Below are 14,888 nucleotides of genomic sequence, written 5' to 3' on the forward strand. Positions count from 1 at the left end.
TCAGCAGTCCAATCTCTGTACCTTTTACAGAATATCAGTCTGTCCCTGATGTTTTTCCTGGAGAGAAGTGGCTTCTTTGCTGCCCTTCTTGACACCAGGCCATCCTGCACAAGTCTTCAACTCACCTCACCTGCCTGCTGCCATTCCTGAGCAAGTTCTACACTGGTGGTGCCCCAATCCGGCAGCTGAATTAACTGTAGGAAACGGTCCTGGCGCTTCTGAAGCCTTCTTCACAAATGCAGTGGAAATGTTTTTTATGGGATTAAAGCGGTAGTATCCCGCTTTTTGACACTTTTACCTACAGGTAAGCCTATAATAAGGCTTACCTGTAGGTACAAATAATACCTCCTAAACCGGCTCCGGCGGCTCCGGCCAATCATCGCGCCGGAGCCGTCTCTTCCGGCCAATCAGCGCGCCGGAGCCGCCGAACCCTGAAGAGACGACGAGGGACCATGGGAGAGCCCGCAGCGATGTCCGGGGGTCTGTGTCGGGGCTTCGTTTTAAGGTAAGTTACACATAATGGGCTAGTATGCGATGCATACTAGCTCATTATGCCTTTGTCTTGCAGGTTTTTTTTTTTTTTTTTATAGAGTTTACAACCGCTTTAAAACCACTTTACCACCGGAGGATTTTCCTGCTAAAAGACCAGGGGTTATTTTGCGATTTTTTACTGCGTGACTTTAACGGACAATCGCGCGGTCGTGCGACGCTGTACCTAAACGAATTTCACGTCCTTTTTTTCCCACAAACAGAGCTTTCTTTTGGTGGTATTTGATCACCTGTGCGATTTTTTGATCACGCGCTATAAACAAAAAAAAGAGCGTAATTTTTGCAAAAACAACAATATTTTTCACTTTTTTTTATATGAAATTCCCCCAAAAAAAAATGTAAAAATCAAAATTTTTTAAAATTTTCCGCCAATTTGTTTTACGCTACCTATGTTTGGTAAAAAAAAAATCGCAAAAAGCGTATTTTGATTGGTTTGCGCAAAAGTTATCACGTTTACTAACAAAGGGAAAGATTTTTGTCATTTTTGGTGTTTTTTTTTTTAACGAGTAATGGCGGCGATCTGCGATTTTTTTTGCGGTACTGCGACATTGCGGCGGACAGATCGGACCCTTGACTGACATTTTTGACACTTTTGGGGGTACCAGTGACATTACTGCAGTAATCAGTGCTATATATATGCACTGTTACTGCAAAAATGACACTGGCAGGGAAGGGGTTAACAGTATTGGACAGGGAGGGGTTAAGTGTGTCCTAGGAGCGTGATTCTAACTGTGCAGGGACAGGTCTACTAGTGTAAAAACAAAGATCAACAGTTCTACATAGTAGAACTGTTTGATCTTCACTTTTACACAGGGAGAACTGACAGGTGGCTTGTTTACACAAGCCGCTCTGTCTTTCTCCCGCTGTAGCGGCGATCGTAGTGTGACCGGCGGACATCGGGTCCGCCAGTCACACTCCCGCACTCCTCCGTGAACGAGCCGAGGCGGGCGCGCGCCTCGGCGGGCGCGCGCCCGCCCGCTATTGGCTCTGGAAGGAGTGACAGGCGAGCGACGTAGACCTACGTCACTCTGCCTGGCCGGGGCCGACTGCCGCAGTAAATATACTGTGCGCAGTCGGCAAGCGGTTAAGTTCATTTTCATGGTAAGAGGGACTTTGCCATTAATTGCAATTCATCTGTTCACTCTTCCTAACATTCTGGGGTATATGCACAATGCCATCATAAAAACTGAGGCACACTGTCCAGCCCCGTACCGGCAGCCTGTAAGGCCTCGTTTACATCGGTATACTACGGTGTAAGCCATGCAACGGCTTAGGTGGACACAGTGGACCTGTTGGCTAGGTTTTGATAAAGCACTTTTGCAGTGTGAGACCTTCTGCCTCCCCAGTTTGCTCCAGTGATGCTTTTTATGTACTTTTTTTTACTTCAATAAAGTGGATTTCAGCTATTCAGGTTTTGGTGTCCAACCATCCTGATTTTTTCATAGGTTAGAACCACACACAATCCAATTTCAAGCTGACCCACCTTGGAGCAGGAAGAGTGTGTGCCATGCAAGTGCTGCGTTAGCCAACACGGAGCTGCACAGGTGTTCCATGTTCAGCCACTGCATCCTAACTGACATCAATGGGACTGTCTGCATGGGGATTCCCGGAACACCTGTGCATCGCCTTGGAGGCAAAGACGGCCCTTGCATGGGTGTTTGCTGTAGTACCCCCATGTGAACGAGCCCTTACAGGCTGCCGGTAGCGGAGCTAGTGTACCAAGTAATACCAACATTGAGAGCAGTATGCTCCCAGGGACGAACGCCTGGAATGTAAGATGTCTGCATTCCCGTCATTGGTCCACTTGATGCACAAGCCAGCCTCAGTAGCTTTCAACCCATCACAGACTTTTAAAGGCTGCAAACAGTGAGGCTGGATGGTGTGCCTGTGCCTTCCATCTGCAGGAAAATACTGGATAATCATGAGCAGAGGCTAGACGTCCAAAATACATGAGGGCTCAGATATTCCGAAAGGAATGCACCAGGAAACAGCAGGATCTCAGAATACAATCATAGAAGAGTTTATAAGAAGGCTGTGTGCCTATAACACACAATCCTATCTGGAGGTCAAGATGTCACCATAAAGACACTGATCTGCTCATTAAAAACGAGTCACGGCACATGATCGGATCTGGAGCAAAACAGCCAGGAACAAACACACTGAGATCTTCTAAGTCTTTTACTGATATTCAAGACATGACCTCTACAGTTCCAGGCCACACATCCGAATAAGGCTTGTACAGTCGTTTGAGCTTTTAATTCTCTGTCTAAAAGCTTGAAGAAGCTTGTGATTTTTGGTGCTATTTTGTGTGTTTTTATAGAGCTTTTTTGAGCATTAGAGTTTTATTTTTTTTCCACAAACCTCCACCTCATTTTTTTTTTTTTTGTGCGTTTTCATGTGTTTTTTGCACCTTTTCACACTTTTCGGGCCACTTAGGCGTCTTTTTTGCTCGAAAGTTCCTCTCAAAAACGCGAGTTTGGCAAGTTTTTTTTTTTTTCTGCCTGTAAAATCCTGAAAAAGCCATAGTGTGCATTGACACATTGGCTAACATGGAGGTGAATTTCCAGGCAGGAAAAAAAAAATAGAGCTCAAAAGCTGGTGTCCTGCCAAGAACTCAGAGGACGTTATTTCCCGTGAGTGTACACCAGGAATAATTGGAGATTTCAACCACATAGTGTTTTCACAGAACACCGGCAGCCTATACACAACATCCAATAGATGCTATAATTAGTGGAGATTGTTAGTCCGCCCGCTAATAACCAAAAACATGGCCGCCTCCAAGGCGGCGCAACTAGTGGGCGGACTAACAATGTCCACTCATATAGCATGTACCGCAGTGTAAAGGCTGCCGGTGTTCTGTGAAAACACCAAGTGGTCGAAATCTCCAAATATTCCTGGTGTACAGTCACCGGAAGTAACGTCGTTGGGCTTCTCGGCAAGATGGGCTTCTCGGCAAGATGGGCTTCTCGGCAAGATGGGCTTCTCTCAAGCAACACAGGGAAAGCCGCTCAGGTGAGGCACAGATATTCAGGTGCTGGTCGGATCCGCCATCCAGTGATCAAACTTCCAAAGAGAAAAAGTGACCGCACTCAGAGATGAATGAACTTGAAGTGTTTATTCCCATTCATAAAAGACAACGGTGCATCGAACAGACATGGACAGGGTTGACATGTCAACCCTGTCCATGTCTGTTCGATGCACCGTTGTCTTTTATGAATGGGAATAAACACTTCAAGTTCATTCATCTCTGAGTGCGGTCACTTTTTCTCTTTGGAAGATGGACTTCTCGGCAAGATGGACTTCTCGGCAAGATGGACTTCTCGGCAGAACACCAACTTCTTTGAGATGCAGTGTGCATGAGCCCTTGTGCAGAATCCTGTTGGAACCAGGATCCCATGTATAAAATTATCTATACTGTGCCTGAACTATACAACATACACTATGTAGACCTTAGATGTGTACAGACAGCTTGTACAGCCACTTTCCTTCCCCCCCATATGAACATTTTCAATGAGCCACTGACTAGGCGGCCACTGCTTAGGGCTGACATGTAAAGTTATATCAGCAGGAGCCGCCATTGCCGATTACACACTGGGGGGTCTTTTTACTAAGACTGGAGAGTGCAAAATCTGGTGCAGCTCCCCATAGAAACCAATCAGCTTCCAGGCTTTATTGTCAAAGCTTAATTTAACAAGCTAAAGCTAGAAGCTGATTGGATACCACCTGATTCTGAGTGCATTGGTTTTAGTAAATCTCCCCCTCTGTTTACATGTGGTGGTGGTACATGTGCAGAATGATCCTAGGCTTCAATCCATGAAGTCATTCTGCCACATGAACGGCACATTTGGGCGGACACGTAAACTGTGTAATCATCCATGGCTGCTCCTGCTGATAACGCACTATTCTATACACATCGGCCCTAAACAGCAGCCTCAGGGTCCAAATGCCCTGTAGGCATATAAACATTTAGGACGCTTGCACACTGATACATTTTTCCTGTGGTTTGTTCTTGCAAGAAAAAGGTTTCCTTTTAAATCCTATGGGAGTTTTCACACTACTGCGTCACAGGAGCAGCGTGTTAGAAAAAGTTCTGCATGCTGCATCTTTGGTGTGGTTTTGAAAAACCGCACCAAAAAATTGCAACTTTAAATTGAAATGGATGAAAATCGTGGTTTAAAAAAAAAAAAAAAAAAATCGCACCGCAATTTTGCATTTTTGAGTCACGTCCATTTTTTTTTTTTTTTACAGATGCAGGCAACCAAAAAAAACTTCCTAGGAACGCACAGTAAATGCATCTAAAGGACTGCAAAATTGCAGTAAAAACACATATGCGTTTTTACTGCAATTTTGCTACAAAACATTGAGAAAGTACCCGATTGATAAAATACAGCCAAACGCACTACACTTTGGTTTAGGTTTACACAGATGGACCAAAGGGACCAGCATGCATGGGCCCACAACATACAATACTTCTGCATTGAGATGTGTAAATGATGGATAGGAATGCAGCAAATGTACTCCCATGTGCATAAGGCCCCTTTTACACATGCGGCCCGTTCAGAATCGCCTGTTTTTTCAGGCGGATCTGAACGGTCCCCCCATGCATCTCTATGGGGCAGCGGATGTCAGCGGAGACATGTCTGCTGACACCCACTGCTATCCGATTCCGATCCTGTCCGTCAAATCTGGATGGATGGAAACCCTATTTTCCATCTGTCCTGCGGATTGGATCGGATGAGAACAGACAGGCGACCCATTCTCACCCGATTCCCCCATAGAGGAGAGCGGGGATCTGACAGCTCTGTCTTTGCACACAGAGCGGTGACGGATCTGTCATCCGCCTGCTCAGCGGGGATCAGCGGATCGATTACCCGCTAAGCAGAACGGCTCCGTCGGTGGAACAGAGCGGTGTGAAAGGGGCATTGGTCCTCAGACAAATACATAACACAAGTAAACTGTATATGAACCTTTCCAGACTTAGATATTTCATGATAAGGAGCCTTGATGGCTATTAATCACTTCTGGACTGGAAGGCTTTATCCCCTAATGACCCAGGCCATTTTTTGCGATACGGCACTGCGTTATTTTACCTGACAATTGTGCGGTCGTGCGACACTCTACCCAAATAAAATTGATGTCACCCCCCCCAACAAATAAAGATTTATTTTTGTGGTATTTGATCATCAAATTTCGAAAAAAAAATAATAATAATTTTTACTTTCTTCTATAACACACAGCCCCAAAAAAAAAAAAAAAAAATATTAAAAACAAAATCAATTTTTTTTATCAATTTAGGCCAATATGTAGACAGTTACATATTTTTGGTAAAAAAAAAAAAATTAAAAATAAATAAATATCAATATGGGTATAGTGATTGGTTTGCGCAAAAGGTATAGCGTCTACAAACAATGCAATATTTATGTATTTTTTTTTTTTTTACTAGTAATGCCAGCGATCAGCAAGTTTTAGCGGGACTGCGACATTGCGGCAGACAAATCGGACACCTAACTGACACTTCTTAGGGACTAGTGACACTAATACAGTGATCAATGGTAAAAACAAATGCACTGTCACTGTACTAATGACACTGGCAGGGAAGGGGTGATCAAAGGGATTAAATGTGTCCCTAGGGGGTGCTTACTAACTGTGGGGAGGGGGGGTTGCACTGATTGGGGAAGACAGAGATCCGGGTTCCTGCCTAGCAGGAACACAAGATCTCCATGTAGTCCCCTTCCAGAACGGCAATCTACCTTGTTTTCATAGGCAGATCGCCTTTCTGCCTCTCCCGGGGATGATCATGGGTGGCCAGCGGACATCGGGTCTGCCGGACCCGCTGATTGACATCCCCACTAGCCAAATCATGACGTGATCACACCATCTAGTGGCCATTGATCGAAACTACGTACAGGTACGTAGTTTCACACAATAGCGCCACACTGCCACAGTAAATAAAAGCCAGGCAGTCAACAAAAACAGGTCAAGGAAAAATTATAAAAAAAAAAAAAAAAAAAAAAAAATTAAAGGACAAGTTCACCTTTTGGAGCCTGTTACACCCATATGTAGAGTGTAATGCAAAACATGATCCAGCACCCCCCCCCTTTCCTGTGACACAGCGAGAAGGTTCAGGTAGGTTCCTCTACCTGAACCTGCACGGTTGTGCGAGGCTCCGCCCACATACATGCATCATTCTTTTACAGGAATCTGTGATTGAGAGAACTACAAGTACCATCATCCACCGCAGCAGACCGCTAGTAGAGCTCAATGAACTCTGAGGGCGCTGATGAGCGCCTTTATAGTTCATTCATTCACAAGCCGGTACAGGAGGTACAGCTGAAATCTGTAGGGCTGGTCTGCAGGAGCCTGATCCACTGATCACAGGTGCAATGCTCTGCAGGCTCTGGCAGGAAAAAGCAAAAAGGCACCATTTTTTCCTGCAAAAGCTGAACTTATCCTTTAAATATACACATGCAATATATCTCTGCACCTGATTTATGCAAGGACAGAAAAATACTTGTTGATCTGCCAGAAATGCACACAGCTCCAAATTCCCTATTGTGTGCTGACAACACAGCATTATTGTGGATTAAGTGGTGTCAGCCCTGCCTAGTTGTCTTTCCCACCAGGTCCACACTGTGTGAATGGGGGCTCAAATGTGACAGGCAAAACTTGTTTGTTATTGGAACTGATAGAACTCTTTATGCCATATAGTGTACACCATGACATGACATCATAGACCCAAAAGCAAACATTACCAAATCCAGGATGTGATGACTGCAGTCACTGCATTCCTTTTCTTTTTACACTTTCTTTCCTTTTTTTTTTGTTACACCTGGTGATCCAGCTAACAAGTCTGTTGTTTTTCAACAGAACAAGCTGTCCTGCAGATGTAGCAGTTAGAGAGTTGATACAAATTAATGTAACACTCACAGGGGTGCTTACTTACATAATACTTATTATTACTTATTTATTCATGCAAAACCTTTATCCCAAAAAAAAAAAAAAAAATTGGCTTCAGTTTGATGGCATTTCTAAATCTGCTAGTCCATCTAACACTTTCTGCTATAAAACATTCATTTTTTTTTTTCATCAGTTTAGGCCAATTTGTATTCTGCTACAAATATTTGGTAAACAAAAAAAAAAAAAAAAAACACCCAAAAAGCGTATATTACTTGGTTTGTATAAAAGGTTATAGCGTTTACAAACTATGGGATAGATTTTTGGACTTTTTATTTTTTTAGTTGTTTTTATTAGTAATGGCGGCGATCAGCGATTTTTAGCGGGATTGCGTCATTGCGGCGGACAAATCTGACACTTTTTGGGGACCAGTGACACCAATACAGTGATCAGTGCTAAATAATATGCACTGTATAAATGACACTGGCAGGGAAGGGGTTATACTGGGGGTGATCAAGGGGTTAAGTGTGTGCCTAAATTTTGCTTACTAACTGGGGGGGGGGGGCTCTGTGACAGGCACAGAGAGATCGCAGTTTCAACTTAGCTGAGACACAAAATCTCTCTCTGCCTGTGTGACAGGAGAGCCGCCTGCTTTGTTTACATAGGCAGGTAGCTCTCCTGTCAGTTTCCCTGAAGATCATGGGAGGCAGGTGGCCTAATCACAGGGGGGGGTCTAAACACAGCGGGAGCGCGGCTCCCGCGCACTGCCAAGACCGAATGCACATATTTACATAGATCTACGTGATTATGCACAGCCAAGCCACCTTGCTGCAGTAAATCTGCGTGGGGAGGTCGGCAAGCGGTTAAAGTAGGCGTCCCAATACTTATGACAATATAGTGTATATGAGGATTGCTACATAGATGTTCCAATCCTATACAAACACATGAAGATAGACATTGCTGGGAACTCATTCCATACACACTGATAATATAAGAATACTGATACATGGACATGGTAATAAATGATACATGATGCCAATTATAGGACTACGGATACATGAACATGCTATTAACAGACATACAATCTAGGAAAATGGATACAGGGACATAATAATAAAAATACTGAGATTATATATATATATATATATATATATATATATATATATATAGACATGTAAATAACGATACACTATGAAAATGGAGGAATAGTAATACATGGAGATGTAAACAATGATGTGCTGGAAGGAATATATAAACTGATACATAGATACGTGTGATCACACATGACATTATACTGACAGATCACCATGCCCATGTTAGAAGTATGACAGGTCAGGATAAGGGATGTATATAAAAACATATACACATGCCATCATTACACACATCTTAAAAGGCACAGTTCATCTTTTAGACATGTTTCATATTACAAACCCATTTAGGGTGTAACATGATAGGTAAGAGCGATCTCCAACCCCCAACCTACCTGAATTGTAAAGTGCTTCTCCCTGCAGCATCCTTTTTTTTTTTCTTTTAAATTGAACATGGGAAGGATCTGTGAATGGGAAGACTACAAGTACGATCTGTGAATGGGAAGACTACAAGTACGATCTGTGAATGGGAAGACTACAAGTACGATCTGTGAATGGGAAGACTACAAGTACGATCTGTGAATGGGAAGACTACAAGTACGATCTGTGAATGGGAAGACTACAAGTACGATCTGTGAATGGGAAGACTACAAGTACGATCTGTGAATGGGAAGACTACAAGTACGATCTGTGAATGGGAAGACTACAAGTACGATCTGTGAGCTAGATAGAGGAACTCACAGATCACACTTCCTCCAGCCCCATACTAATAGCTCTATACCTTAGTACAGGTCTGGGGTTAGGGGGGGGGAAGCAATACAGGATCCTGCGCTGCACCCGCAATCCACTGAACACCATTGCAATGCCCTGCATGCTTGAATGCAAACATTTAATAAATGCACCTTTATTTTTTGACAATAGGCACATTTATTACATTTTTACAAAAAGAGGTGTGGGCCTTTAAGATGTTATTATACAGGATTTATATAGTGCCACCAGTTTGTGTAGCACTTTACAATATAAAGGGAGACAGGACAGTTACAATACAATAGGGTTAGGAGGGCCCTCATAAGAGCTTACAATCTAAAAGATGTGTGAATATTATTTTATAGCCAGTGATCACATATATAAATATTATTATATAGCCAGGCTCTGATCACATATATGAAGATAATCATTATTATATATTAATCAGAGCCCGGCTATAATATTAATCATACAAGTGATCAGAGACCGGATTAATATGAAAAAATAAAATAAAAATTAGCGCAAAATACACTCTAAATACAGTGCTAGTACTATAAACAGTGCACCCAATATAATACAGTGCTAGTACTATAAACAGTGCACCCAATATAATACAGTGCTAGTACTATAAACAGTGCACCCAATATAATACAGTGCTAGTACTATAAACAGTGCACCCAATATAATACAGTGCTAGTACTATAAACAGTGCACCCAATATAATACAGTGCTAGTACTATAAACAGTGCACCCAATATAATACAGTGCTAGTAGTATAAACAGTGCAGCAATATATCTTCATAGCATGACTACATCAACCATAATGTGTGCAAAACAGAAAATCAAACTTACAAAACAGTGCAACATTGTAACCCTCACCTCACTTATTGGGAGAAGGAGATTGAACACCACAGCACGGTGTTACTAAGTACTGAAAAAATTATATGAAGAAAACAAAGTGACCCAAAACATAAATCATTCCGCTCTTCAAAGAAGAAATTTGAACTCCAAAACACCGGCATTGTTTCCACAGGCATAAAGTCCCCGGTGTTTCTTCAAACTAGGAGTGATCTTTACATCTCCTGGTATTATTATATATTCAGGCTCTGATCACACATATGATTATTATTATATGTCTGGGCTCTGATCACATATTATAATATTAGTATTATATATCTGCAATCTGAACACATTTATTTTATAGCTGGGCTCTGTTCACATACAGAATATTATATTAAATAGGATTATACTTTGTAATATATCTATATATATATATATTGGTTTGGATCACGTATATATTATATATGATTATTATTATTATATCTGGGATCTATGCTCATATATTATTATTTAGCCTGGCTTTGATCACACATATGATGATTATCAGTATATTTATATGTCTGGGATCTGATCACATATTGTATGAATAGTATTACATATCTGGGTTCTGTTCCCATTTATGTTATATATGATTACACTTAGTATTGTATATCTTGGATCTGATCAAATATATGATTATTATATATTTGGGATCTGATCACATATTTGGCTCTAAACACAAATAATAATATTATGAGCTCTGATCATATATGATGATTATTTATATTATATATCTGGGCTCTGTTCACATACACATTATATATATGATTATATATCTTGGATTTGATCACATATATTATATATCTGGAATCCAATCACTTATATGATATTATTATTATTGTTATTTAGCCAGGCTCTGATCACACATATTATGTCTAAGCTCATATATATGATTATTATTAGTATTGCATATCTGGGCTTTGTGTACATGTATGAGATATATATATATATATATATATATACACACACACACACATAGTATTATATATCTTGGATTTAAACACATATTTATTTCTGAGATATGATCATGTATATGATATTAATATTGTTCTATAGCCAGCCTCTGATCACATATATGATGATGATTATTATAATATGTCTGGGATCTGATCACATATCTTATATTAATTATTATTATTGGTCTGGGATCTGATCACATATCTCATATTGTATATGATTATTATATGTCTGGGATCTGATCACATATTTTATATTAGATATGATTATTATTATTATTATATGTCTGGGATCTGATCACATATTTTATATTAGATATGATTATTATTATTATATGTTTGGGATCTGATCACATATCTTATATTAAATGATAATTACTTATTATATTATCATCATCAGTCTGTGATTTGATCACATATCTTATATTGTATATGATTATTATATGTCTGGGATCTGATCACATATCTTACATTAGATATGATTATTATTATATGTTTGGAATCTAATCACATATCTTATATTAAATAATTACTTATTATTATATTATTATCATCAGTCTGGGATCTGATCACATATCTTATATTAAATGATAATTACTTATTATATTATTATCATCAGTCTGGGATTTGATCGCATATCGTATAGTCTATATGAATATTATATGTATGGGATGAGATAACATATCTTATATTAGATATGATTATTATGATGATATATCTGGGATCTGATTACATATATTATATTAGATATGATGATTATTATGATATGACTGGGGTGAGAGGACATATCTTAGATATGATTATTATTAATAATATTATATGTCTGTGCTCTGATGACAAATTAGATATGATTATTATGATGAAGATATATCTGGGATCTGATGATATATTAGATATGATTATTATGATGATGAAGATATATCTGGGATCTGATGATATATTAGATATGCTGATATATATCTGGGATGAGATTACATATATTATATTAGATATGATTATTATTATGATGACATATCTGGGATCTGACGATATATATCTGGGATCTGATGATATATATCTGGGATCAGATGACATATCTTATATTGATGATGATGATAGGTGTGAGATGAGATGACATATCTGATATTGATGATGATAGGTGTGGGATGAGATGACATATATTATATTAGATATGATGATATATCTGGGATCTGATCACATTATATTAGATATGATTATTATGATATGTCTGGGATCTGATGATATATTAGAGATGATATGACTGGGAGGAGATGACATATCTGATATTGATGATGATAGGTGTGGGATGAGATGACAGAGATATTGATAATGACAGGTGTGATCGGTGCTGATCCTGGCAGTGGGTCCCCCTATCCCGGTGTTATGATGGGGAGCCCAGCCCTGTGTAGAGCTCTCTGCCCAGGCTGGGTGTAGAGGAAGGTGAAGGGCCTGCTGATGCCCCCGCCTATCTCCGGCAGTGCAGTGACAGCTGCAGGGAAGGGATGGTTATCGGTGACCTGCACCGTGCGGGGTGACAGGGGGTACAGAGGAGGGGATCAGGTACATACCGGTGCTCAGAGGTGACCACAGCTGCTCCTAGCCGATCCCCGGCGATCAGTGTAGCCTCCTGTCCCCGGGAGCGCGCTCACAGGCTATCAGAGGAAAGCTTCCGAGCACACACCGCCCACACAGCGGCCTGCCACGCCCCCCTCTTCCCCGCTTCTCCCAATCACAGGGCCCTTGGTGTGCCATACGTGATGACGTTCATACGGAGGGCTCAGCGGCCATCTTTGGTACGGGCTGCCAGGACTGTTGGGAAACCTGTCATATGAGAAATATAGAGAACGCCAGGGCTGACCTTTGCTTTCTGATGATGCTGGATGCTTGGCTTTGCTCAGATTTTAATCCCACTGCATTTGTAGCAGGAGGCAGCCAAGAAACGGAGGAGAGGAGCGAAGATGATGATTAGAGGAAGCCCATAGAATGCTCAGGATAGGTGTCTGATGGAGATAACTGTCATGGCTTGGAGTCATTTCTTTATTTTCAATTTGAGTCTTTCCTATGTAAAACACATCAACACATAGAGGAGCATCTACAAAAATTAGAATATTCCATAAGAGCCATACAAACAAGGATGTTTAACCACTTAAGCCCCGGAAGATTTTACCCCCTTCCTGACCAGGGTTTTTTTTGCGATTTTTTTACTGTGTGACTTTAACAGACAATTGCGCGGTCGTGCGACGCTGTACCTAAACGAATTTCACGTCCTTTTTTTCCCACAAACAGAGCTTTTTTTGGTGGTATTTGATCACCTGTGCGATTTTTTGATCATGCGCTTTTTTTAACGAGTAATGGCAGCGATCTACGATTTTTTTTGCGGGACTGTGACATTTCGGACCTCTGACTGACATTTTTGACACTTTTGGGGGTACCAGTGACATTACTGCAGTAATCAGTGCTATATATATATATGCACTGTTACTGTAAAAATGACACTGACAGGGAAGGGGTTAATTGTATTGGAGAGGGAGGAGTTAAGTGTGTCCTAGGGGCGTGTTTCTAACTGTGATGGGACATGTCTACTATTATAAAAACAGAGATCAACGGTTCTACATAGTAGAACCGTCTGATCTCCATTTTTACACAGGGGAGAATGACAGGCGGCTGTGTTTACATTAGCCGCCCGCCTTTCTCCCACTCTACTGACGATCGGCGAGTGACCGGCGGACATCGGGTCCGCCGGTCACACGCACGGACTCCTTAGTTAACAAGCCGCGGTGGGCGCGCGCTCGCCTGCTATTGGCTCACAAGCCGGTGACAGGCTAGTGACGTATATATACGTCACTTTGCCTGGCCGGGGCTGACTGCCGCAGTATATTTATTTGCGGCGGTCGGCAAGTAGTTAATACAGAAATGTTGGCTTAGTGAAAAGTATGTCCATGTACAGTATAGTATGCACTCAATACTTGGTCGGAGCTCCTTTTGCATGAATTACTGCATCAATGCGGCAAGGATGGAGGCGATCAGCCTGTGGCACTGCTGAGGTGTTATTGAAGCTCTGGTTACTTTGATAGCGACTTTCAGCTCATCTGCATTGTTGGGTCTGGTGTCTCTCATCTTCCTCTTGACAATATCCCACAGATTCTCTATGGGATTTAGGTCAGGCGAGTTTGTTGGCCAATCAAGCAGTGATACCATGATCATGTGACCATGTATTGGTAGTTTTGGCAGTGTGGGCGGTGCCAAGTCCTGCTGGAAAATGAAATCAGCATCTCCATAAAGCTGGTCAGCAGAGGGAAGCATGAAGTGCTCTAGAATTTCCTGGTAGAGGCTGCACTGACGTTGGACCTGATAAAACACAGTGGACCAACACCAGCAGACATGGCCCCAAAATCATCACTGACTGTGGAAACTTCACACTAGACCTCATGCAACTTGGATTCTATGCCCCTCCACTCTTCCTCCAGACTCTGGGACCTTGTTTTCCAAATAAAATGCAAAATTCAAAATTCACTTTTATCCAAAAAGAGGACTTTGGACCACTGAGCAACAGCCCAGTCATTTTTCTCCTTAGCCCAGGTAAGACGCTTCTGACGTCTCTGGTTCAGGAGTAGCTTGACACAAGGAATGGGACAGTTGTAGCACATGTCCTGGATTTGTCTGTGTGTGGTGGTTCTTGAAGCACTTACACCAGCCATAGTTCACTCCTTGTGAATCTCCCCCCAAATATTCTTGAATGGCCTTTGCTTCACAATACTCTCAAGGCTGTGGTTAT

General features: G+C 41.4%; 1 protein-coding gene across 7 annotated transcripts in view; it reads right to left on the bottom strand.

The window, feature by feature from the left end:
• SYNJ1 (synaptojanin 1) overlaps nt 1-12,794 on the bottom strand; it is a 241,674-nt gene extending 228,880 nt beyond the window's left edge. For all 7 annotated transcript variants that reach the window (XM_082247651.1, XM_082247654.1, XM_082247652.1 and 4 more), the window contains exon 1: nt 12,682-12,794. The gene's annotated coding sequence lies outside the window, so the exon portion shown is untranslated. The remainder of the gene's footprint in view (nt 1-12,681) is intronic.
• Between the last annotated feature and the right edge of the window lie 2,094 nt (nt 12,795-14,888).

This window comes from Pelophylax lessonae, assembly GCF_965119305.1.
Source record: "Pelophylax lessonae genome assembly, chromosome: 2".
NCBI classification, from domain to species: Eukaryota; Metazoa; Chordata; class Amphibia; order Anura; family Ranidae; genus Pelophylax; species Pelophylax lessonae.